We start from the raw sequence: 13,177 nt of genomic DNA on the forward strand, positions 1-13,177 counted from the left end.
GAGAACCAAGGTATCAATCCAGTAGAAGACTACGCGCGAGTCACCTCGTACCTACACAAACAAATAAGAACCTCACAACCAACGCGATAAAGGGGTTGTCAATCCCTTCAAGGCCACTTGCAAGAGTGAGATCTGATAGAGATAATAATAGTAAGATAAATATTTTTGGTATTTTTATGATATAGATTGAAAGTAAAGATTGCAAAATAAAGTAGATTGCAAATTTGTATGATGGAAAATAGACCTGGGGGCCATAGGTTTCACTAGTGGCTTCTCTCAAGAGCATAAGTATTACAGTGGGTAAACAAATTATTGTCGAGCAATTGATAGAAAAGCGAATAATTATGAGAATATCTAGGCATGATCATGTATATAGGCATCACGTCCGAGACAAGTAGACCGAAACGATTCTGCATCTACTACTATTACTCCACACATCGACCGCTATCCAGCATGCATCTAGAGTATTAAGTTCATAAGAACAGAGTAACGCCTTAAGCAAGATGACATGATGTAGAGGGATAAACTCATGCAATATGATGTAAACCCCATCTTTATATCCTCGATGGCAACAATACAATACGTGTCGATTCCCTTTCTGTCACTGGGATCGATCACCGCAAGATTGAACCCAAAGCTAAGCACTTCTCCCGTTGCAAGAAATATCAATCTAGTAGGCCAAACCAAACTGTTAATTTGAAGAGACTTTCAAAGATAAACCAATCATACATAAAAGAATTCAGAGAAGATTCAAATATTGTTCATAGATAAACTTGATCATAAACCCACAATTCATCGGATCTCGACAAACACACCGCAAAATAAGATTACATCGAATAGATCTCCAAGAGAATCGAGGAGAACTTTGTATTGAGATCCACAGAGAGAGAATAAGCCATATAGCTACTAGCTATGGACCCGAAGGTCTGAAATAAACTACTCACACATCATCGGAGGGGCCATGGAGTTGATGTAGAGGCCCTCCGTGATCGATGCCCCCTTCGACGAAGCTCCGGAAAAGGCCCCAAGATGGGATCTCTTGGGTACAGAAGGTTGCGGCGGTCGAATTAGGTTTTCGTGGTGCTCCTGGATGTTTGCGGGGTATATGGATATATATATATATAGGAGGAAGAAGTAGGTCGGTGGAGCAACGAGGGGCCCACGAGGGTGGAGGGTGCGCCCAGGGGGGTGGGCGCGCCCCCCTGCCTCGTGGACCCATCGATTGATTCTTGACGTCCACTGCAAGTCTCCTAGATCACGTTTGTTCCAAACATCAAGTTCCCAAAGGTTTCATTCCATTTGGACTCAGTGCCTTATTAAGCAATGGTAAAGGAAGTAATGCAGATAAGGTTCAGGATAGTGACACATCCTTGTTGGTCTCCAACAAAGGTGATAAAACAGCTAAGGAAGACTATCTTGAAGACAGCGAGACAACCCCAAAGTCCTGTCTTGGTTTAGTGTTCGAGTTACTGGCCACTACCGCTTGCACAAGCTATTCAAACTCACTGTCTGTATCAGTTCAGTTTCTTGAGTCTCAACTACAAGCTGAAAGACATCGATCAGCTGTGCTGCGACAAGAAGCGGAAGGACTGCGAAAGTCCCTGGAGCATTCAGATGCATACTTTTTGGTGCAACTGCAAGCGTTGGAGGATTTTAGAGCCAAACAGGACAAAGCTAATCAGCTTGCTAAGCTTATTGCCAGCATGGTGGATACCCAGGATAACGTTTCTTGAGCTCTTCTGAAGTTGTTTCAGTTATGCTCTTGTTTTTCTATCGCGTTTATTTGCACTGGTGGCCAATTTTGACGGCGAGGATATTCCTTTTCGGCAAAACTCTAAAATAGGCAAAAAAATTAGCAATTTGGGCTGGGCCTCCGGTTAATAGGTTAGTCCCAAAAATAGTATAAAAGTGTAAAAATAAGCCCATTAACATCCAAAATAGATAATATAATAGCATGGAGCAATCAAAAATTATAGATATGTTGGAGACGTATCACTGGTCGCTTCCCAGTCTCTTTCTAGCCTTCACTTGTACTAAGCGGGAATACTGCTTGTTCATCCAACCCCATAAACCCCAAAAGTTATTCCACATGAGTCCACCATACCTTCCTATATACGGTATCTACCTGCCGTTCCAAGTAAATTTATATGTGCCAAACTCTAAGCCTTCAAATAAAAATTATGTTTTGTATGCTCGAATAGCTCATGTATCAACTAGGATTGTTTGTATCTTCCATGCTAGACGGGTTATTCTCGAGAGGAGTGGACTCCGCTCCTCACTCACGAGAAAATGGCTGGTCACCGGGATGCCCAGTCCCATGCTCAAATCTAATCAAAATAATTGCAAACAAAACTCCCCCAGGATTGTTGTTAGTTGGAGGCACCCGTTGTTTCGGGCAAGCCATGGATTGATGCTTGTTGGTGGTGGGGGGTATAAACTTTACCAATCTGCTTGGGAACCGCCTATAATGTGTGTAGCATGGAAGATATCGAGATCTCTCAGTTGTTATGTTGACAATGAAAGTATACCGCTCAAAATATTATTCATCTCTATTTCAAAATCAAGCTCTGGCACCTCTACAAATCCCTTCTTCCCTTTGCGAAGGGCCTATCTATTTAATTTTATGTTGAGTCATCATCCTCTTATAAAAAAGCACCAGCTGGAGAGCACCACTGTCATTTGCGTGTATTATTGTTAGTTTACATTGAGTATGACTTGACTAGATCTCTTTTACCATGAATTACGATTTCCAGTCAGCCCTTGATCTTCAGAGGTGCTCTGCATTTATGTTTTGCGGTCTCAAAAAGGGCTAGTGGGATACCATCTTGTTATATCATATTATGATTGTTTTGAGAAAGTGTTGTCATCCGAGATTTATTATTATTGCTCGCTAGTTGATTATGTCGTTGATATGAGTAAACATGAGACCTAAATGTTATTGTGAATATGGTTAGTTCATAATCTTTGCTGGAAACTTGAATGCTGGCTTTACATATTTACAACAACAAGAGAAAACGAAGTTTGTAAAAGTTTTTCTTTATCACTTTCAGTTTGTCAACTGAATTGCTTGAGGACAAGCAAAGGTTTAAGCTTGGGGGAGTTGATACGTCTCCAACGTATCTACTTTTCCAAACACTTTTTCCCTTGTTTGGACTCTAACTTGCATGATTTGAATGGAACTAACCCGGAGTGACATTGTTTTCAGCAGAATTGCCATGGTGTTGTGCAGAAATAAAAGTTCTCAGAATGACCTGAAAATCAACGGAGATTATTTTTGGGATATATAAAAATACTGGTGAAAGAATCCACGTCAGGGGGCCCACACCCTGTCCACGAGGGTGGGGGCGCGCCCCCTGCCTCGTGGGCCCCCTGACGCTCCACCGACCTCAATTCCAACTCCATATATTCACATTCAAGAGAGAGAAAAATAAGAGAGAAGGATTCATCATGTTTTATGATATGGAGCCGCCGCCAAGCCCTAATCTCTCTCGGGAGGGCTGATCTGGAGTCCGTTCGGGGCTCCGGAGAGGGGAATCTGTCGCCATCATCATCATCAACCTTCCTCCATCACCAATTTCATGATGCTCACCGCCATACGTGAGTAATTCCATCGTAGGCTTGCTGGACGGTGATGGGTTGGATGAGATTTATCATGTAATCGAGTTAGTTTTGTTAGGGTTTGATCCCTAGTATCCATTATGTTCTGAGATTGATGTTTCTATGACTTTGCTATGCTTAATGCTTGTCACTAGGGCCCGAGTGCCATGATTTCAAATCTGAACCTATTGTTTTTCCATGAATATATGTGAGTTCTTGATCCTATCTTGCAAGTCTATAGTCACCTATTATGTGTTACGATCCGTTAACTCCGAAGTGACAATAATCGGGATATTTACCGGTGATGACTGTAGTTTGAGGAGTTCATGTATTCACTATGTGTTAATGCTTTGGTCTGGTACTCTATTAAAAGGAGGCCTTAATATCCCTTAGTTTCCAATAGGACCCCGCTGCCACGGGAGGGTAGGACAAAAGATGTCATGCAAGTTCTTTCCATAAGCATGTATGACTATATTCGGAATACATGCCTACATTACATTGATGAACTGGAGCTAGTTCTGTGTCACCCTATGTTATAACTATTGCATGAGGAATCGCATCCGACATAATTATCCATCACTGATCCATTGCCTATGAGCTTTTTATATATTGATCTTCGCTTATTTACTTTTCCGTTGCTACTGTTACAATCACTATAAAACCAAAACTGCTACCGTTACTTTTGCCACCGTTACCACTACTATCATATTACTTTGCTACTAAATACTTTGCTGCAGATATTAAGTTTCCAGGTGTGGTTGAATTGACCACTCAGCTGCTAATACTTGAGAATATTCTTTGGCTCCCCTTGTGTCGAATCAATAAATTTGGGTTGAATATTCTACCCTCGAAAACTGTTGTGATCCCCTATACTTGTGGGGTTATCAGTCCTAATGCAGTAAAAGAGAGTAGAAGCGAGAGAGTGGGATTGTACCGGAATGAACAAGGGGGTTTGCTTGCTTGGCACTTCTGAAGATTGTATAGTTCTTCATCGGTGTCATCGATCTCATCGTCAGAACCGCGTCTACTGAGAGGGGACAAATACCGGCAACAGAGAAGGAACATAATCGATGCAATGAAACAATATGATGCATGATCATGACATGGCAATATGATGTGGTTTGAGCTAATGCAACTAGCAACAATTTAAATGAAGTTGGTTTGAATTCAAGATTCAAATTCAAACACCATATGTGGATATGCAAATGCCATTTATATGATTTGTCCTAAACAGAAGCCATAAGTTGTTCTAACATGCATGGAAATGGTACAGATGGATAGATTGGATTTTTCTGATCATTTTTCGTATATAAATTATTTAATTTGGAGTTACGGTTGAATTTCTATGATTTTTCAAAGTTTTGAACATTTTTTGAAAATAAATAAATCTAAATCATTTAGATTTATTTAAATTCCAGAAAAGACTTTATGACGTCAAAGTGACATCATCACTACATCAGCAGGTCAAAGGCGCCAGCCCAAGTCAAACCTGACGGCTGGGACCCACATGTCAGTGGTTGTGGCTAATCCTAATATAAATTAAACCTAACCTAATTTAATTAGTCGGGCGGGGCCCGCATGTCAGTGAAGCAGTGGCTTAACTAAAATTAGTTATTAATTTAACCAAAAGTTAGCAGGGGCCAAGCCCACATGTCAGTGACCCACTGGGGGTCAAACGGTGATCAAACCTAGGTCAACTGGGTCAAAACCTGTCGGCGAGGCCAGACGCGGCGGAGAGCTGTGGGTTTCGTGCTCCGGCAACCAAAACAGCGGCCGAGGGCATCTATGCGTAGCTGGTGTGTGCGCACATCAAACTGTGGCATCAGTTCATGCTGGGGAGGCCGGACTTGGCGACGGCGGCGAGCGAGGCGGCGGCCGGAGCTCGGGCATCAGTGGGTTAGGCGCTACGGCACGTCTCAGGTTGAGCTGGTGTGGTCTGCGGCTTCCTGGGGAGGCGCTGGGCGCGTTGGTATGCTCAGCTGCGAGCGGAAGAGCTCAGGAGCATGGGCCTGCCGGTCATGGCGGACGGCGGCACGGGAGCTCGCGTCGTACCGTGCTACGACACGCGGACGACGAGGGGAGAAGGGGGAAAGGGACCAGGGCTCACAGCGGACTCGCAAAGCAGCTCAATGGGCTCGGGGAGGAGTCGGAGATGACGAGCGGGCATCGGCAATCTCGGGCATCCGAGGTTGAAGACGACGGCGGTGACGGTGGGGCAGGGCGCCCGGCGACGTGTAGCTCGATGGAGACGAGGAAGAGGTCGTGGCAGAGCTCTGGGGCACGTCGAGGGGATGAGAAGGAGGCGGTGGCTACGGTGGCAGCGAGCGGCGGCGACGAGCGCGCTCGGGGAGAGAGCAGAGGAGGGGAGAGGAGGAGTAGGGGATCTCTACGGCTCAGGGGGTCGCGTGGCATATCTAGGGCGTCGAGGGGGAAGCGGCAAGCAGGAGGTGGCCGGGGCGCGTGCGGGCGTGCTGCGGCCATGCGCTCGTCCTCCTGGTAGGGGAAGAAGACGACAGGGGGAAGGCCAGTGGGATGGGCCAGCTGGGCCGGACAGGTAAGCTAGGTACAGTAGTCTCTCTCTCTTTTTTATTTTCTGGTTTCTATTTTTCTGTTTTGTTTCGATTTAGTAAAAATACTAAACCATTTTTAAAACTCCTGAAAATATTTGTGGGCACTGCTAAAATTACTCCCAACAGCCAACAACTAGTTTCAGAATTATTAGAGCATTTAAAACATTTATAGGATTTAAATGCCCCAATTCAAATACAATATGAGCTAATTCAAAAATCCAGAATGTCCTAGAAATATGTTCATCATTTTTGGCAGAGGTTTTCACCTTCATCAAAAGTCATGAACTTTTTTGGAGGCACTTTGGGTTCATTGAAAATATTTGAATTTGAACCTAGTTGAGATTCATCTGGTGCTAGGGTTGAACATCCCCATTTCAAAATTAAATGGAATTTAAACATGATGCATGGATGCAATGCCACTAATTACAAGCATTAACCTAGGGCTGTGACAACAAGGAAAAAACAGAAACTGGCACTAGGATCTAGGTTAATAGGTTAGTCCCAAAAATAATATAAAATAGCATATAAAACATCCAAAACAGATAATATAATAGCATGGAACAATCAAAAATTATAGATACGTTGGAGACGTATCAAGCATCCCCAAGATTAATTCATGCTCGTCTTCGAGTAGGTAAATGATAGAAACGGAATTTTTGATGTGGAATTCTATCTAACATATTTATCCATGTAATTTTCTTCACTGTGGCATGAATGTTCAGATCCATAAGATTCAAAAAAAAGTTTAATATTGGCATAAAAACAATAATACTTCAAGCATACTAACAAGGCAATTATGTCTTCTCAAAATAACATGGCCAAAGAAAGTTATCCCTACAAAATCATATAGTCTGGCTATGCTCCATCTTCATCACACAAAATATTCAAATCATGCACAACCCCGATGACAAGCCAAGCAATTGTTTCATACTTTTGGTGTTCTCAAACCTTTTCAACTTCCACACAATACATGAGCATGAGCCATGGACATAACACTATAGGTGGAATAGAATATGGTGGTTGTGGAGAAGACTAAAAGAAGGAGATAGTCTCACATCAACTAGGCGTATCAACGGGCCATGAAGATGTCCATCAATAGATATCAATGTGAGTGAGTAGGGATTGCCATGCAACGGATGCACTAGAGCTATAAGTGTATGAAAGCTCAAAAAGAAACTAAGTGGGTGTGCATCCAACGTGCTTGCTCATGAAGACCTAGGGCAATTTGAGGAAGCCCATCGTTGGAATATACAACCCAAGTTCTATAATGAAAAATTTCCACTAGTATATGAAAGTGACAACATAGAAGACTCTCTATCATGAAGACCATGGTGCTACTTTGAAGCACAAGTGTGGAAAAGGGATAGTAGCATTGCCCCTTCTCTCTTTTCTCTCTCTTTTTGTTGTTTGGCTTCTTTTGGCCTCTCTTTTATTTTTTCCTCACATGGGACAATACTCTAATAATGAAGATCATCACACTTTCATTTACTTACAACTCAAAAATTACAACTCGATACTAGAACAAAATATGACTCTATATGAATGCCTCCGATGGTGTACCGGGATGTGCAATGACTCGAGAGCGACATGTACAAAAATGATGAAAGGTGGCTTTGCCACAAATACGATGTCAACTACATGATCATGCAAAGCAATATGGCAAATATGAAGCCTGTCATAATAAACGGAACAGTGGAAATTTACATGGCAATATATCTCGGAATGGCTATGGAAATGCCATAATAGGTAGGTATGGTTCTTGTTTTGAGGAAGGTATATGGTGGGTGTATGGTACCGGTGAAAGTTGTGCGGCACTAGAGAGACTAGCAATGGTGGAAGGGTGAGAGTGCGTATAATCCATGGACTCAACATTAGTCATAAAGAACTCACATACTTATTGCAAAAATCTATTAGTCATCGAAAAAAAGTACTACGCGCATGCTCCTAGGGGGATAGATTAGGAAAAGACCATCGCTCGTCCCCGACCGCCACTCATAAGGACGACAATCAAAAAATACCTCATACTCCAACTTTGTTACATAACGGTTCACCATACGTGCATGCTATTGGAATCACAAACTTTAACACAAGTATTTCTCCAAATCACAATTACTCACTAGCATGACTCTAATATCACCATCTTCATATCTCAAAACAATCATAAGGAATCAAACTTCTCATAGTATTCAATGCACTTTATATGAAAGTTTTTATTATATCCCTCTCAGATGTCTATCATATTAGGACTAAATTCATAACCAAAGAAAATTGCATGTTGTTTAGAGACTCTCAAAATAATATAAGTGAAGCATGAGAGTTCAACAATTTCTATAAAATAAAACCACCACCGTGCTCTAAAAAGATATAAGTGAAGCACTAGAGCAAAATTGCCTAGCTCAAAAGACATAAGTGAAGCACATAGAGTATTCTAATAAATCACGATTCATGTGTGTCCCTCTCAAAAGGTGTGTACAGCAGGGATGATTGTGGCAAACTAAAAAGCAAAGACTCATATCATACAAGACGCTCCAAGCAAAACACATATCATGTGGTGAATAAAAATATAGCCTCAAGTAAAGTTACCGATAGACGAAGACAAAAGAGGGGATGCCTTCCGGGGCATCCCCAAGCTTGCATGCCTGCAGGTCGACTCTAGAGGATCCCCGGGTACCGAGCTCGAATTCGCCCTATAGTGAGTCGTATTACAATTCACTGGCCGTCGTTTTACAACGTCGTGACTGGGAACTTGAAAACTTCACAACATAAAACTCAACAGAAAATCTCATGAGATTTGTTAGTATAAGAAAATAAATCATCACTTATGGTACTGTTGTGAACTCATTCTTTATTTAAATTGGTGTAATATCTATTGTATTCCAAATTTGCCATTGTTCATGCCCCCCAATACTACCCATAGATTCATCAAAATAAGCAAACAACACATAGAAAACAGAATCTTTCAAAAACAGAACAGTCTGTAGTAATCTGTAACTCCAAAAAAAATTGAAAAATTAGGCAAACAGAGGCAATTTGTATCTTAATTTTTCTGCAAAAAGAATCAGTATTTTATCACGCTTCTGTTAAAAATGAGAATTATTTTCTTGAGTGCAAAAGTTTCTATTTTTCAGCAAGATCAAATCAACTATCACCGTAAGCCATCCCAAAGGTCTTACTTGGCAAAACCACTAATTAAAACACAAAAACACATCTAACCAGAGGCTAGATGAATTATCTATTGCAAAACATCAAGGAAAATATTAGGTTGTCTCCCAAAAAGCGCTTTTCTTTAAAGCCTTTTAGCTAGGCATTGATAATTTTAATGATGCTCGCATGAAAGACAAGAATTGAAGCACAAAGAGAGCATCAAATAGCATGTAAAACAAGTTTAAGTCTAACATACTTCCTATGCATAGGTATTTTATAAGCAAACAAATTATCGAAACAAGCAAAACCTAGCATGTGCAAGGAAGAATAAAGAAACAATAGCAATCTTAACATAACGAGAGGTAATTTAGTAACATGAAATTTTCTATCGTATTTTCCTCTCTCAAAATAATTACATGTGGGATCATATTCAAATTCAACAATATATCTATCACATAAAAAAATTCTCTACATGATCCACATGCATGCAAATTTGACACTCTTCCAAAATAGTGGGAATATCATTAACTAAAGTCATGACCTCTCCAAACCCACTTTTATCAAAAACTTCATAAGATTGAACATTATCCAAATATGTGGGATCAAAAGTTGACACTCTTCCAAACCCGCTTTTAGTATTATTGCAAACATTATTATCAATCTCATATTCATCATGGGGCTTAAATAAATTTTCAAGATTATAAGAAGAATCACCCCCAATCATGATCATTGCAACAAATAGTAGATATAGCAAAACTAGCATCCCCAAGCTTAGGGTTTTGCATATCATTAACACAATTGACATTAATAGAATTTATAATAATATCATTGCAATCATGCTTTTCATTCAAGGAGCTATCGTGAATCACTTCGTAAATTTGTTCTTTCAACACTTCATCACAATTTTTGGATTCATGAATTTCAAGCAAAACCTCATAAAGATAATCTAGTGCACTCAACTCACTAGCAATTGGTTCATCATAATTGGATCTTCTAAAAAGATTAGCAAGTGTATGAGGATCCATAAACTCTTTGCTTCTGATTTTCAATAAACACAAAATTATACCAAGCAAACAAGCAAACAAACCAAGTAAGACATAAGGGCAAACGAAAAGACGAATGGAAGAAGGGCGAAGAAAAGGGAAAATCCTTTTCGAAAATCGTTTTAGATTTGGGGGAGAGGAAAACGAGACGCGAATGGCGAATAATGTAATGCAAGAGATGAGAGTTTTATGATGGGTACTTGGTATGTCTTGACTTGGTGTAGATCTCCCCGGCAACGGCGCCAGAAATTCTTCCTGCTACTTCTTGAGCTTGCATTGGTTTTTCCCTTGAAGAGAAAAGGGTGATGCAGCAAAGTAGAGATAAGTATTTCCCTTAGTTTGAGAACCAAGGTATCAATCCAATAGGATAAGAACGCACAAATCACCAATACATGCACAAACAATCAAACACTTGCACCCAACGTGATAAAGGGGTTGTCAATCCCTTCACGGTCACTTGCAAATGTGAGATCTAATAGAGATAGATAAGTAAAACTAACAAAAGATAAAATATTTTTGGGTTTTTCGTTGTATAGATCTGAAAATAAAGATTGCAAAATAGTAGATCGGAAACTAATATGGTGGAAAATAGACCTGGGGGCCATAGGTTTCACTAGAGGCTTCTCTCTTGAAGGCAAATAATACGGTGGGTGAACAAATTACTATCGAGCAATTGATATAAAAGCACAAAGTTATGGCGATATTCAAGGCAATGATTATGTAATATAGGCATCACGTCCATGTCAAGTAGACCGACTCATGCGTGCATCTACTACTATTACTCCACACATCGACCGACTCCTGCCTGCATCTAGAGTATTAAGTTCATGAAGAACAGAGTAACGCTTTAAGTAAGATGACATGATGCAGAGGAATAAACTCAAGCAATATGATGTAAGCCCCATCTTTTTATCCTCGATGGAAACAATACAATATGTGCCTCGCTGCCCCTACTGTCACTGAGAGAGGACACCGCAAGATTGAACCCAAAGCTAAGCACTTCTCCCATTGCAAGAAAAACCAATCTAGTTGGCCAAACTAAACTGATAGTTCGAAGAGAATTACAAAGATATCAAATATACATATAAGAATTCAGATAAGATTCAAATAATATTCATAGATAATTAAGTCGATCATAAATCCACAATTCATCGGATCTCGACAAACACACAGCAAAAGAAGATTACATCGGATAAATCTCCAAGAACATCGAGGAGAACATGGTATTGAGAATCCAAGAGAGAGAAAAGGCCATCTAGCTGCTAGCTATGGACCCGTAGGTCTGAGGTAAACTTCTCACGCTTCATCGAAAGAGCAATAGAGTTGATGTAGATGCCCTCCGTGATCGAATCCCCCTCCGGTAGGATGCCGGAAAAGGCCCCAAGATGGGATATCATGGGAACAGAAGGTTGCGGCGGTGGAAAAGTGTTTTCGTGGATGCTTCTGGTGGTTTGGGAATATATGTGAATACATAGGAGGCGGAGCTAGGTCAGGGGATCACCGAGGGGCCCACAAGCTAGGGGCGCGCCCTACCCCCCTGGGCGCGCCCTCCACCCTTGTGGCCGCCTCGTCGCTCTTTTGACTTGATCTCCAAGTCTCCTAGGTGTCTTCTGGTCCAAGAAAAATCATCGCGAAGGTTTTATTCCGTTTGGACTCTGTTTGGTATTCCTTTTCCGTGAAGCTAAAAAACAAGGAAAAAACAGAAACTGGCACTGGGCTCTAGGTCAATAGGTTAGTCCCAAAAATAATATAAAATAGCATATTAATGCATATAAAACATTCAAAACAGATAATATAATAGCATGGAACAATCAAAAATTATAGATACATTGGAGACGTATCAGCGCGCCCTGGTGGGTTGTGCCCACCTCGGGGCCTCCCCTCTGGTACTTTGGCCCACTGGGTGTCTTCTGGTCCAAAAACGGTCTCCAAAAAGTTTCGCTGCGTTTGGACTCCGTTTGGTACTGATATTCCGCGAAGTAAAAAACAAGGAAAAAACAGCAACTGGCACTGGGCACTATGTCAATAGGTTAGTCCCAAAAAATGATACAAAGTTGCTATAAAATGGTTGTAAAACATCCAAGGATGATAATATAACAGCATGAAACAATTAAAAATTATAGATATATTGGAGACGTATCAGCAATCAAGTTACGTTTGACAAATGAATGGAATTCTGAAGTGGACCGAATATCCATGGGGTGTCTTCAATGTGAGGAGTGCGTAAAGATTGGCTTCTAATGATCTCCACAATGGGCGCATGGCCTCCTCAAGCCACCACACGGATGGCAGACGTGAAGGTTAGAAAGCTCTATGGTCGTGTCAAGCACCGCCAAAGCTACTGAGCTTCGATTGGCGTTTAGCAAATAATTCTCTACGTGGTGCAACAAACATAAACAAAATTTGGAAACTACCTTGCTATGCCCTATCCGCGGTGATGATGAGGAAGATTCTTTCTATACTTTCTGTACATGCAAAAATGCAAAATTTCTATGGCGTGCACTGCATGTTGAATGGACTCTTCATGTTGTTGAATCAATCAAGAATACGGGTCCAGAATGGTTCATTCAGTTACTTTGTGAGCTAGATGAGCCAATGAGAGTTCGACTTCTAATGCTCTTCTGGAGAACCTGGTATGTTAGAAACGAGATCATGCACTCAAAGCCCGCCCCTCCATTGGATGTTTCTGTTAGATTTCTGGCAAGCTATCTATCCTCCTTGCAGTCTATTGCGACCTGCCCAAATGATGATCATGTGAAGGTAAAGGCCCGGTTCAGTTGTGCTTCCCGCTTACTGCTCGCACATGTGATAATGCCCCCATTC

Source organism: Triticum urartu, chromosome 3 (genome assembly GCF_003073215.2).
Source record: "Triticum urartu cultivar G1812 chromosome 3, Tu2.1, whole genome shotgun sequence".
Lineage (NCBI taxonomy): Eukaryota > Viridiplantae > Streptophyta > Magnoliopsida > Poales > Poaceae > Triticum > Triticum urartu.